At 30.2% G+C, this 10451-nt stretch overlaps 1 protein-coding gene across 1 annotated transcript in view; it reads right to left on the reverse strand.

Annotated features, from left to right (window-relative positions):
• LOC108908145 (orexin receptor type 2-like) overlaps positions 1-9678 on the reverse strand; it is a 69307-nt gene extending 59629 nt beyond the window's left edge. Inside the window, exon 1 of the mRNA XM_018712080.1 lies at positions 9454-9678. The gene's annotated coding sequence lies outside the window, so the exon portion shown is untranslated. The remainder of the gene's footprint in view (positions 1-9453) is intronic.
• Positions 9679-10451: the final 773 nt, after the last annotated feature.

Genomic DNA, 10451 nt, shown 5'->3' on the forward strand with positions numbered 1-10451 from the left:
CTGTACAGAGGCTTAAAGTTCATAACTTTTGGAGCCTCCGCTATAAACAAATAGAATTGTGCGAAAACTATTGCACCTACAGCGCCCACTTTTGGCACACTTTTGAAGTATGACAAAACCCTCAACTTGTCATAGGTTTTATAAAATTTTAACAATAAATGCGATAGTTATAAACAAATGAAAAAATGGGCACTTTTCTTGTTTTTTTGCAATAACTTTTTTGTTTATTAACCGATTTTAATTTAACAAGTCTCATTTTGTAGATAATTTTACTCCCTATAAGCTGTTTGAGAGTCACTTTTCGCTAAAATTGATGGTTTTCTCTGCAAAGTGAAAAAACTGTTTTCCTCACTTTGTTGTTTAAATAGAAAAGTTAGCTAATAAAAGTTTTTGACTCACGAGACGAGAGATGTCTTGTATTATGTTCCTTTAGACAATTTTACAATAATCTCGCGGGTAGGACTTTGTTCGAGTAAAAATTTAATTTGCTTGGTCTATTATCCTTTCCTGTAACTCGATATTTTGCAGCCTATTTTTGTAGAATACATTTTTTATGTGACCCCACAGAAAAAAGTCAAGTGGGGTCAAATCGGAAGACCTAGCTGGTCATTCAATTACCCCTCTGCGCCCAATCCATTTGTCAGTTTGATCTAGATATACCGGTATCACGCGTCCAAAATGTGGAGGAGCCCCATCATATTGAAACCGTATTTGTTCTGCCGGTAAATTGAGATTGTTATTGTTCGGGAAAAATAATCTAAGCTTTGGAATAATATGTTCTTGCGAAAGTAATAAGTATCGTTCAAATTTCCGTTTATAAAATAAGGCCCTACGACGTGTCCACCAATAGTGGCACACCAAACATTTACTTTCAGTGATCGTTGGGTGTGAACTCCATCCAATGTGTATTTTGATCTGACCAATATTTACTGTTGTTTCGGCTTACGTGCCCGTTTAAACAACGTGTAGATTCGTAAGAAAATAATGTATGAGTGACAAAATTGACATTTTCATTTAATTTATCCATAATAACTTCGCAGAACTCGATTCTACAATCATAATCGTCTTCACTCAATTCTTGTAACAAATGAATTTTATGTGGATGTAATTTTTCAGTTTTCAATTTTTTTGAATAGAATATCGACTCATGTTATGATTTAAAGCCCCCTGTTGTGTCGAATTTATTGGATTTTCCACCACATTTAACATGACATTCAAAGAATTTTCTTCATTTGTATCACTTACTGGTCTTCCACTTTTTGTCAATCTGTAACACCTCCAGCTTCATGAAACGTTTTGGAAACGGTTGATTTAGAAATAGTTCCCAATCGGGGGGCGAGGTGCAATTCATGAAAAATATTCACTACTTCGTCACAACTTCGTCTTCCATCACCATATCCCATAATCATTAAAACCTCAATACTCCTCACTTAAACGCACCATTTTTGCGAGAAAATTATTTACACTAAATGTATTTTTGACATGTGTTGTCAAGATAATCATTATTAGACAAGAGAACGACGCGATGTTGTTATGGGGGTAGAAACTTTCAAAGGTAACTTGATGGACTATAAACTTAATGAACTAAATTATTTTTGTATAATTTATAAAATGATTTTCAAAGTTCAATATCGCGAAAACGGTTAAGATTAGGGGTTAATCTTCCCAGAGTCGTAAAAAATTAAGGGCAGAAGGACCTCACGCAATTCTAAAATCTCTGCCATTGTTCGTTAGAGTTCTGCATCCCAAGCGGTTCCTGAGATATCCTCAAAAAACTGAAAAAATATTTGTTTTTGACACCCAATATCTCGAAAACGGTCCTTTTGCGAACCCCATGTTAATAAAAACTTTTTTTTTAAATTAAGCCAAAGTATCACACCCTTCATTATCCGACGTTTTTTTTGAAACACCCTGTATAAGAAAATGATGTTTTCTTTTAATTCTATTTAACACCCTGTATCTCAAAAATTAAGCATTCTACAGCCACCTTTATTTATATAAATTTTTTTCTACTTGATATAGTATTAGAGCAGATACAGAGTGTTTAAGTTCGGGTGAATCAAACTTTAACCATAAATAGAACTCAATAATGTGCAAAACCGTACTTATCTTATCAACTTCGACGTCACCTGTTACATAGGTGTTGTATAATCATGAAAAAGTAATATTAACGGTCGATAGAAGGAAGCACAAAAAACAGGCACTAAGGTAGGAAATTCTGAAAGGAAGCCTAGTTAGTTGAAGATAGGCAGTTGAAGTGAGAACAGTGTGCAGATAGGTAGCAAGACGATCGGCGGGCAGTGTGACAAAGTAGTGTAAAATTAANGGTCTTCCACTTTTTGTCAATCTGTAACACCTCCAGCTTCATGAAACGTTTTGGAAACGGTTGATTTAGAAATAGTTCCCAATCGGGGGGCGAGGTGCAATTCATGAAAAATATTCACTACTTCGTCACAACTTCGTCTTCCATCACCATATCCCATAATCATTAAAACCTCAATACTCCTCACTTAAACGCACCATTTTTGCGAGAAAATTATTTACACTAAATGTATTTTTGACATGTGTTGTCAAGATAATCATTATTAGACAAGAGAACGACGCGATGTTGTTATGGGGGTAGAAACTTTCAAAGGTAACTTGATGGACTATAAACTTAATGAACTAAATTATTTTTGTATAATTTATAAAATGATTTTCAAAGTTCAATATCGCGAAAACGGTTAAGATTAGGGGTTAATCTTCCCAGAGTCGTAAAAAATTAAGGGCAGAAGGACCTCACGCAATTCTAAAATCTCTGCCATTGTTCGTTAGAGTTCTGCATCCCAAGCGGTTCCTGAGATATCCTCAAAAAACTGAAAAAATATTTGTTTTTGACACCCAATATCTCGAAAACGGTCCTTTTGCGAACCCCATGTTAATAAAAACTTTTTTTTTAAATTAAGCCAAAGTATCACACCCTTCATTATCCGACGTTTTTTTTGAAACACCCTGTATAAGAAAATGATGTTTTCTTTTAATTCTATTTAACACCCTGTATCTCAAAAATTAAGCATTCTACAGCCACCTTTATTTATATAAATTTTTTTCTACTTGATATAGTATTAGAGCAGATACAGAGTGTTTAAGTTCGGGTGAATCAAACTTTAACCATAAATAGAACTCAATAAATAATTCAGAATTGCCTTAACGGTCTCCCATTCAACTTTTTCGGTAAAACGATGCACTATATCGATTTTTAACAAATATACCTTTTTTGTGTAGAATGTTCACGGAATCTAAAAATGAATTCCAAAAGATTATTAGATCATTGGCGGAGAAGTTGGGGTTAAAAAAACCCGCTTCGCTGACCTACAAAAATTTGTAAATTTTACAGTAAATTATGCACATATATAAATGTGCACCACACCAAATTTGAATCAATTTGTTACAAGTATAGTTGTACATTGTACCCTGTACAATGTAAAGTGGACTTAGACTCCTGCTTTATAAAACAATCTGAATTATTTATTGAGTTCCATTTTTTTGGTTAAAGTTTGATTCACCTTTCTGAATCAATCGAAGTATCAGTACCAAATTTGGTATTTTTAAATATGGTTGACTACAGACCAAACCTACTCATATTTGTACAGAACCACATAAAAATGGGTTGTCTGAAACCCACTTTCGCATGGCCAACTTGATGAGACAAATGTCTAATTTTCTCTTGAAAAATATGAGTTTAAACATTGTAGCATGAAAGAGTTAAATTACGAAAATTATTGTTTTTGAAAAAATTTAAAAACGACAAGAGAAATTTAAAAATTATCGTCAGATCACAGTTACTTCCAAGAACATCAAATTTGTCTGAGATAAACAAATAATTATTTAAAAAGGAAGGAACTAAAATAAAAAACAGAATATTTATTGTATGTTAACGAAATAAGTACTCAAAATTGGACAGTATGTAAAATATGTCGAAATATGATGAAAACCTTAGCCGAGTTTTTGTCAGTGGCAGCCCCTAAGAGAAATACAGCCCCTTGAAGGGGTAACTCAGGAAACAGTTTTTATTCCATAACTTCAAAACGGTTTAATATTAAATCACGAAATGTTGGGGTTGTATTACTATTTATATGCTTAATAATCGGTATAATGTACAAATCAAAATTTTCTACAAGGGCCTAAGAAAATGCGGGAACATTGGGCAAATTTTAAAATTTTTTTTTGTACTCAATTTTTTTTACTTCCTGAACCGAAAATATGAAAATTTATCATATTTTGCATAAAAAAGTACTCTTGTTAGATTTTAATAGCTTGAACCGTTTTCTAGGAAAATCCATTTGCTCAAAAATTCCTACTGCAAAATAAATGTATCAAATTGTGCCATGAGAAAATTACTATTACGATGGTGTATAATTGTGTATAATTATCGCGAGAATAAACATGGTAAAAAATAATACCCAAATAATCCTAGGGTAAAAAGAAACAAATTTGAACGTTAAGTAGCTGTAAAAATATTAACAAATAAAAAATCTATTTAGATAGAAAACAAAACAGAGAGAGCTTCACACAATACATGTTATTGAATCAAATGAATCTAATCATGCCTACTGGCAGAGTTCTCTACACACGCGCGATAACACCACACCCGGTGATCACATGATTAATCTGATTGGTTAAGCCAAATCAGGTCATGTAAATTCACACAATTTTTTCGTATATTTACATCAAATATAATAAAATTCACATAAAGTATTAGGAATAATAATTTTAAAATGTAATAAAAGTACAGCGTAAAAGGTAGGAGTACAATTCTACACAACCTATCACGTATATTCAATTCATTTATGTTTTTTGTGTAAAAATCCTAAGTGAATTTCCGCAATTTCTATCAGTGCGGTATTAAAGCTAACTACACTAACCACACAACGCCGTCAGATCTAGGTCAGGATATTTCCTGTATATTAACAGTACAAGTTCATATAAAATTAAGGACAATGGCTAGCGTTAGAATAAACTGCTTGTCCTATATAGTAAAAGGTATTAGGGAATTAAATGAAAAGGAACCAGAGTACCGCAATAATAGAAGGTGAAACAATGAGAAATTCTGGATAAAAAGGTAAATACATAAATACATCCAATACTATTATATTTAAATGGGATTAGTTAGTGAATATTTGTGTTTTTTATTTATAGAACATTTTCGTAAATGTCCAAAACTTTTGTCTTTTAAAGATATTAAGCTAATTAAAACTAATTTTGAAAATTTTCCTAAATTCTCATCAAATATTCACATACAGGTAGTATTGTTATTTTTTTTGTTTTCTTCATTTCTAAAATTTAGAAATTTCAGTGGAGTCCTTTGAAACTTAAAATTGCAATCAAGTGGAAGTTTACTGCCTCACAGTACTAGGTAAAATATGTTTCGATATTAGCCTACACTATTTTACCAACGCATTCTACGACTAAAAATAAGGGAAAAGTTTTTAAATATGTGTAAAAATGCTTGTTAAGGGGACTACATCCTCTTAAAGGTATAGATGATTCCAGTTTTTTCATGTGCAACTATTTGTGGCAAAAATTGAAAATACAAACCCACAACATATACCTATATATTGATGGAATCAGGAAGAAGCAGAAAGTCAAATAATATAACCCTGTGTTATATTTAAAAAACATAAGTTTGGCTCGTATCTTGTATAATTTCTATTTTCATAAACTCATTAAACTCATAAAAAAATTTCCTACAACTTTTATGTTAACAAACTCAAAAAATTAAAAAGTTAAGGAGAGTAAAATGTTATATGAATAACCCTGTACAGTGAAACGGCACCCTTTTATAATTTCAACTGACTGCACAATTTTGGAGTAATATTGATTTAAAAATTATTTATAGGTACCTATGCTGAAAATATATGAAACAGAATTTTTGGACACGGTCCACACACAGTGCTTTGAAAACAATTAAAAACAACAATAGGTAATCAATTTATTTGGCAAGATATAAAACCTTCAAACTGGTAGTTAAAAATAATAATTTGTGCTATAAAAAATATGCTTTCTATTATATTTATTATATATAAATATGATTACTGCAGATTCTGAATACCCTAAATAATATTGTTTAAAGAAAATATTTAGCATATTTCACTGAGCATAAGAGGCTACTGGCTACGAAGGTGTATCTGCTCATTATACTGCCAGATTTATTTCATATTGTTAAACTGTTAATGATTAATTATTATTTTTTAACAAAACTAACGGATAATTGAAATATTTTTATTCATTTGGAAAATAAAAATGTTGGAATTTATTTAGAAAAAAACAATTATAATTTGAACTGTTTGTCAGTAACGATAAGTATATTTATATTATAAGATTTTGTTAAAGAATATCATTGTTCAATGATACTAAACAAATAAGAAACTGTAATATGCAACAGATACATGCGAGTAGCCTTTTTGAAGCAGTCGAATGCTTTCTGTTTTTTCAAAAATGAGCCAAAAAGTATTTCGTTAATTTATTTCAGAGAAATTATATAAACGTGAAAATAGATTATCTATAGTGAGTGTTTAACATGTGCTACTAAGTATTCCGTCTTTTAACTTATCTTCAAATGAAAAATACTTATGGAATTGCTAGAACAAAATGTGTTTAAGTAATTCTGATTACTAAGCAACGAACAAAAATGCAGTGTACTGTGGTGCAGTCAACAAACCCGATAAAATGCCAATGTCCAATTAAGATATTTTTCGTATTGTTTTTTTCCATTCAGTTGTATCGTAAATAACTTAATTAAATTATCAGTTTCGCTCTTGCTAATTAATTTTATGGAACGGAAAATAGGAAACAAAAGCGACAAGAAAACTCAGACAAGGGTGTTGTTTCAGTTTTAGCTGTAAAATAACAAACTGCTTTTTTCAGATGATGTCTTAAGCTTTAACACCTACTCGTAATTTTCAATGTAGGTAATTTAAATATTTTCCAAAATAATTTAAAAACTGTTTATATTGTCAGATCCAGTTTTGGTATTTCTAACATTACATCAAATCAGTCAAACAAAATACTTTAATTAATTGGATATTTCAGGGTACCAAGTACAAAAAATATCGTATAATATAGAGAAACCGTTAAAGATGAGGGGTCTAAGTTTATGACCATAAAAAGTTGCATATTTTCAACTTTTTCTAACTTCCAGCTATACCGAAAGTTGATGTAAGTTCCTTATTTTAAATAGTGCACCCTTTATGCATATTACTGAATTTTTGAGAAAGCACAAAATTGTAAATAAAATATAAGTAGCATACATAGGGTAGAAATACTACATATTTTTACTTTATGCCTTAAATATATCGTTTTATTTGTTGTTTTATGTAAAAAAACTGACCCCAAATTCTGAAAAAAATTTCTTATGGCAGATAGGCTTTTTGTGTGGTTAAAGGATGTTCACTTTGTAGTCAATATTAAGTTTAAATATAATTTATTCGGTGTTCAATTTTATCCGTTATATTTTGTCAGTTTTGAATAGACTATTTTAGTTTAAGGATTATTTTTTAAATGTCTAGTTTAACTAAAATTAAGTTTAAAAGCGCGGCTTCTTGAGATATTAAATATTTTCTTTAGTTGTCAATATCTTCTCTACAAACAACTAAAAAATTGAATCTCTAATGCGCGTTTTTCGTTCCGGACAATGTATAACCTCAGAACAAAAGTGACTTACTTTTAATACCTTGGGTGATTGTTGTCCAAGACATAATCTTCCTTTATTAGGTTTAATATAGGTACTAAGTAGTGTAATATACAAATTTGGGTCGATGGGCGGGCTATTACTTTTTATGTTTACATAAAATCGATAGAAAAATTTAGGGATATGTATAAATTCCTTCTTAATTAACAAAATATTCCACCATTAAAAAAAAGGAAACTTGATAGTACTACTTGACAATAAATTGATTGCACACAGTTATAGAAATATGCAATTCATTGATAAAACATAAGTACATACGAATAATTTATATTTACAAATTTTTTTAATTTTATTAGGTTTATAACTGAATATTGATAAAATAGGCACTTTGATATTCGATACGGAAATTAATCAACGACAGTGTAAGCCTTTAAAATACATGGTCGATATAAAATTAGACATTCCAGGAATCATAACTCAATTTAGACTTAGGTACCTTTATACAAAAGTGAAACTCTGAGATGTAACGTTGTCAATGTGGTACCAAAAAATAATATTTTTTCATATAACTTTAAAATGTTTTGAACTAGAAAGACTTATTAGTTGGTATATTTCGCTATTTTACAGCCCCATGGCTATTTTTTAATATAAAATTATTTTTTTATATATTTTTCTTTCGGAAATATTTGATATACCTATGATATGAATTTTCAGTAAAAATATATATTTTCGGTCGTAAATCTACCGAACTGCCATACAGGATGTTTTCTTAAATTCTGATTTTGTACTTGGAGGGATCTACTACATAAAAGAAAAACAACATAGCACCCTTAGGTAGCACTTTAGGACCTATCTTTCATGTAAACTATTTTTAATCTTACATTCATATAAAAAAATAGAAACGAAACTTACATATTGTATTTCAGCACATTTCATTCCGAATATTATATCCGTTCTACTGAAAATTCACAGGAGATGCACGCAAAAGAGACAAAAAAATTAATTTAATTTTAGCAAATGTATTAATTAAATGTATAAAAACGTATTAATATATAAAACATGATGGGGATCAAAAAAGTGAGAGCCCAAAAAAATTTAAGTCTACATGTCATTTTTTTATGTATTATATATATATATATCAAAAAAATTAAAGTCTACATGTCATTTTCTTATTTATTATATATATAAATATATCATTCAAATAATAAATACAGAGACGAGAGACAAACCAACTAAAAAGTCGTTAACTCAGACAGTTATCTGAAAAAATATTGTTTCGTATACTACACTTGAAAGAGCTTTATATCAGTAAGCGATGAATTTGGTATATTTTAGTCTAAATTGATTTATTTTAATCCAAGGAATCTTTGATCCTACGTTGTTCACGTAGCTTAAAGACCAACAGTATTTAATACGAAGTTTCATTTATCTAAATTTGCTATAATTAAGTAACATGTTTCTTCAAATTATAAACGTTGCTTAATGCCCTACGAAATTCATATTTTATTAAGAGTCGTATGTAACATATTATGTTAAATTATTAAAAAGATTTATTAAATCCTTTTTTAAATCTTATTTTGTTATATTATCATTTGTTTTAAAATACATTAAGGAAAGATTGAGTGGAAGTTTTTATAAATATAGAAAATTTTAATTAAAAAAATGTTAAATATTGTATGTGGTCATAACAATTTAGTTTTTTTATTTTATAATAATTCTATGTATAGATACCATTTTTAATTAAACGTAACACATAAACTAAATAACTGGTGTAATATTTTTACCTGACTTTATTCATTAAACAACAAAACATGCACTCGTCAAGTCCCAGCAGTGAAACCACTTTGAACTGGGAATCAGAAACCCGTTCACGAAATCCAAGTTCTTTCAATAACAATTTTTCGAAGCCGAACTCGATTAAAGAGCACAACTTTTGGTAACTTTCTCCGTAGCACGTCGAAGTTTTCCCGCGAAAATCAGCGTCGAAGGGGTTTGTGCGACGCTGGAAACAGTTGCCGGCCGAATACGCGGTATTTTCGAGATGCGCCGGTCTCAGTTGGCGTGCGTTCTGAGACGCGCGCGGCTGTCGCGATCGCGTTTTGCAATAAACAATAATTGTCGGATTTGGACGGCAATTATTGTCGAGATTTTATTGCCGGGTCGTTTCCCTCACTGTTTTTCTTCCATACTTAAATAAGTTATTCCTTTCGACGAAGCAACGGCACAAATTGAGTCAAACAATAATCTTTAAAAGAGATTTATATGAGCAGATAAATTTGAGGATAAGTTAAATGATGTTAATACAATTAAGAAATATATAATACGAGTAGTATATTGTAAAGGGTGTTTCTGATGTTTGTTCAACTGAAACAGGGGAAAATAAATGTCATTTTAAGTAATACATTTTTTGTAAACTTGAGTCCAAAATCGCTAAGTAAAAACGTACAGGGTGATAAATGTAAACAATAATCTTCTGGAGAAATAGTTTTTTCTTCATTCGCAGTGGTGGTAATGCAGGGAGTAGGGAGAGTTCTTTTTTATTAAAGAAAAAACTGCCCTTGTCACTTTTTATAAAATAATATAATAATAATAATATTTATTCATCCTTTTCATCACAGTAATATGATATTGGACAGGTCACTACAGTTTAATTCTGGTACAGAACAAGTCTAAAAATGGGGAATAAATAAAATAAATAAGTAAAAAACATGTATGCACTGAGTCATTACATAGGTACTCGTAACTGAAACTTACTGTTAACGAAATGCGATACATCATATAC

Source organism: Anoplophora glabripennis, unplaced genomic scaffold, assembly GCF_000390285.2.
Source record: "Anoplophora glabripennis isolate ALB-LARVAE unplaced genomic scaffold, Agla_2.0 scaffold429, whole genome shotgun sequence".
NCBI classification, from domain to species: Eukaryota; Metazoa; Arthropoda; class Insecta; order Coleoptera; family Cerambycidae; genus Anoplophora; species Anoplophora glabripennis.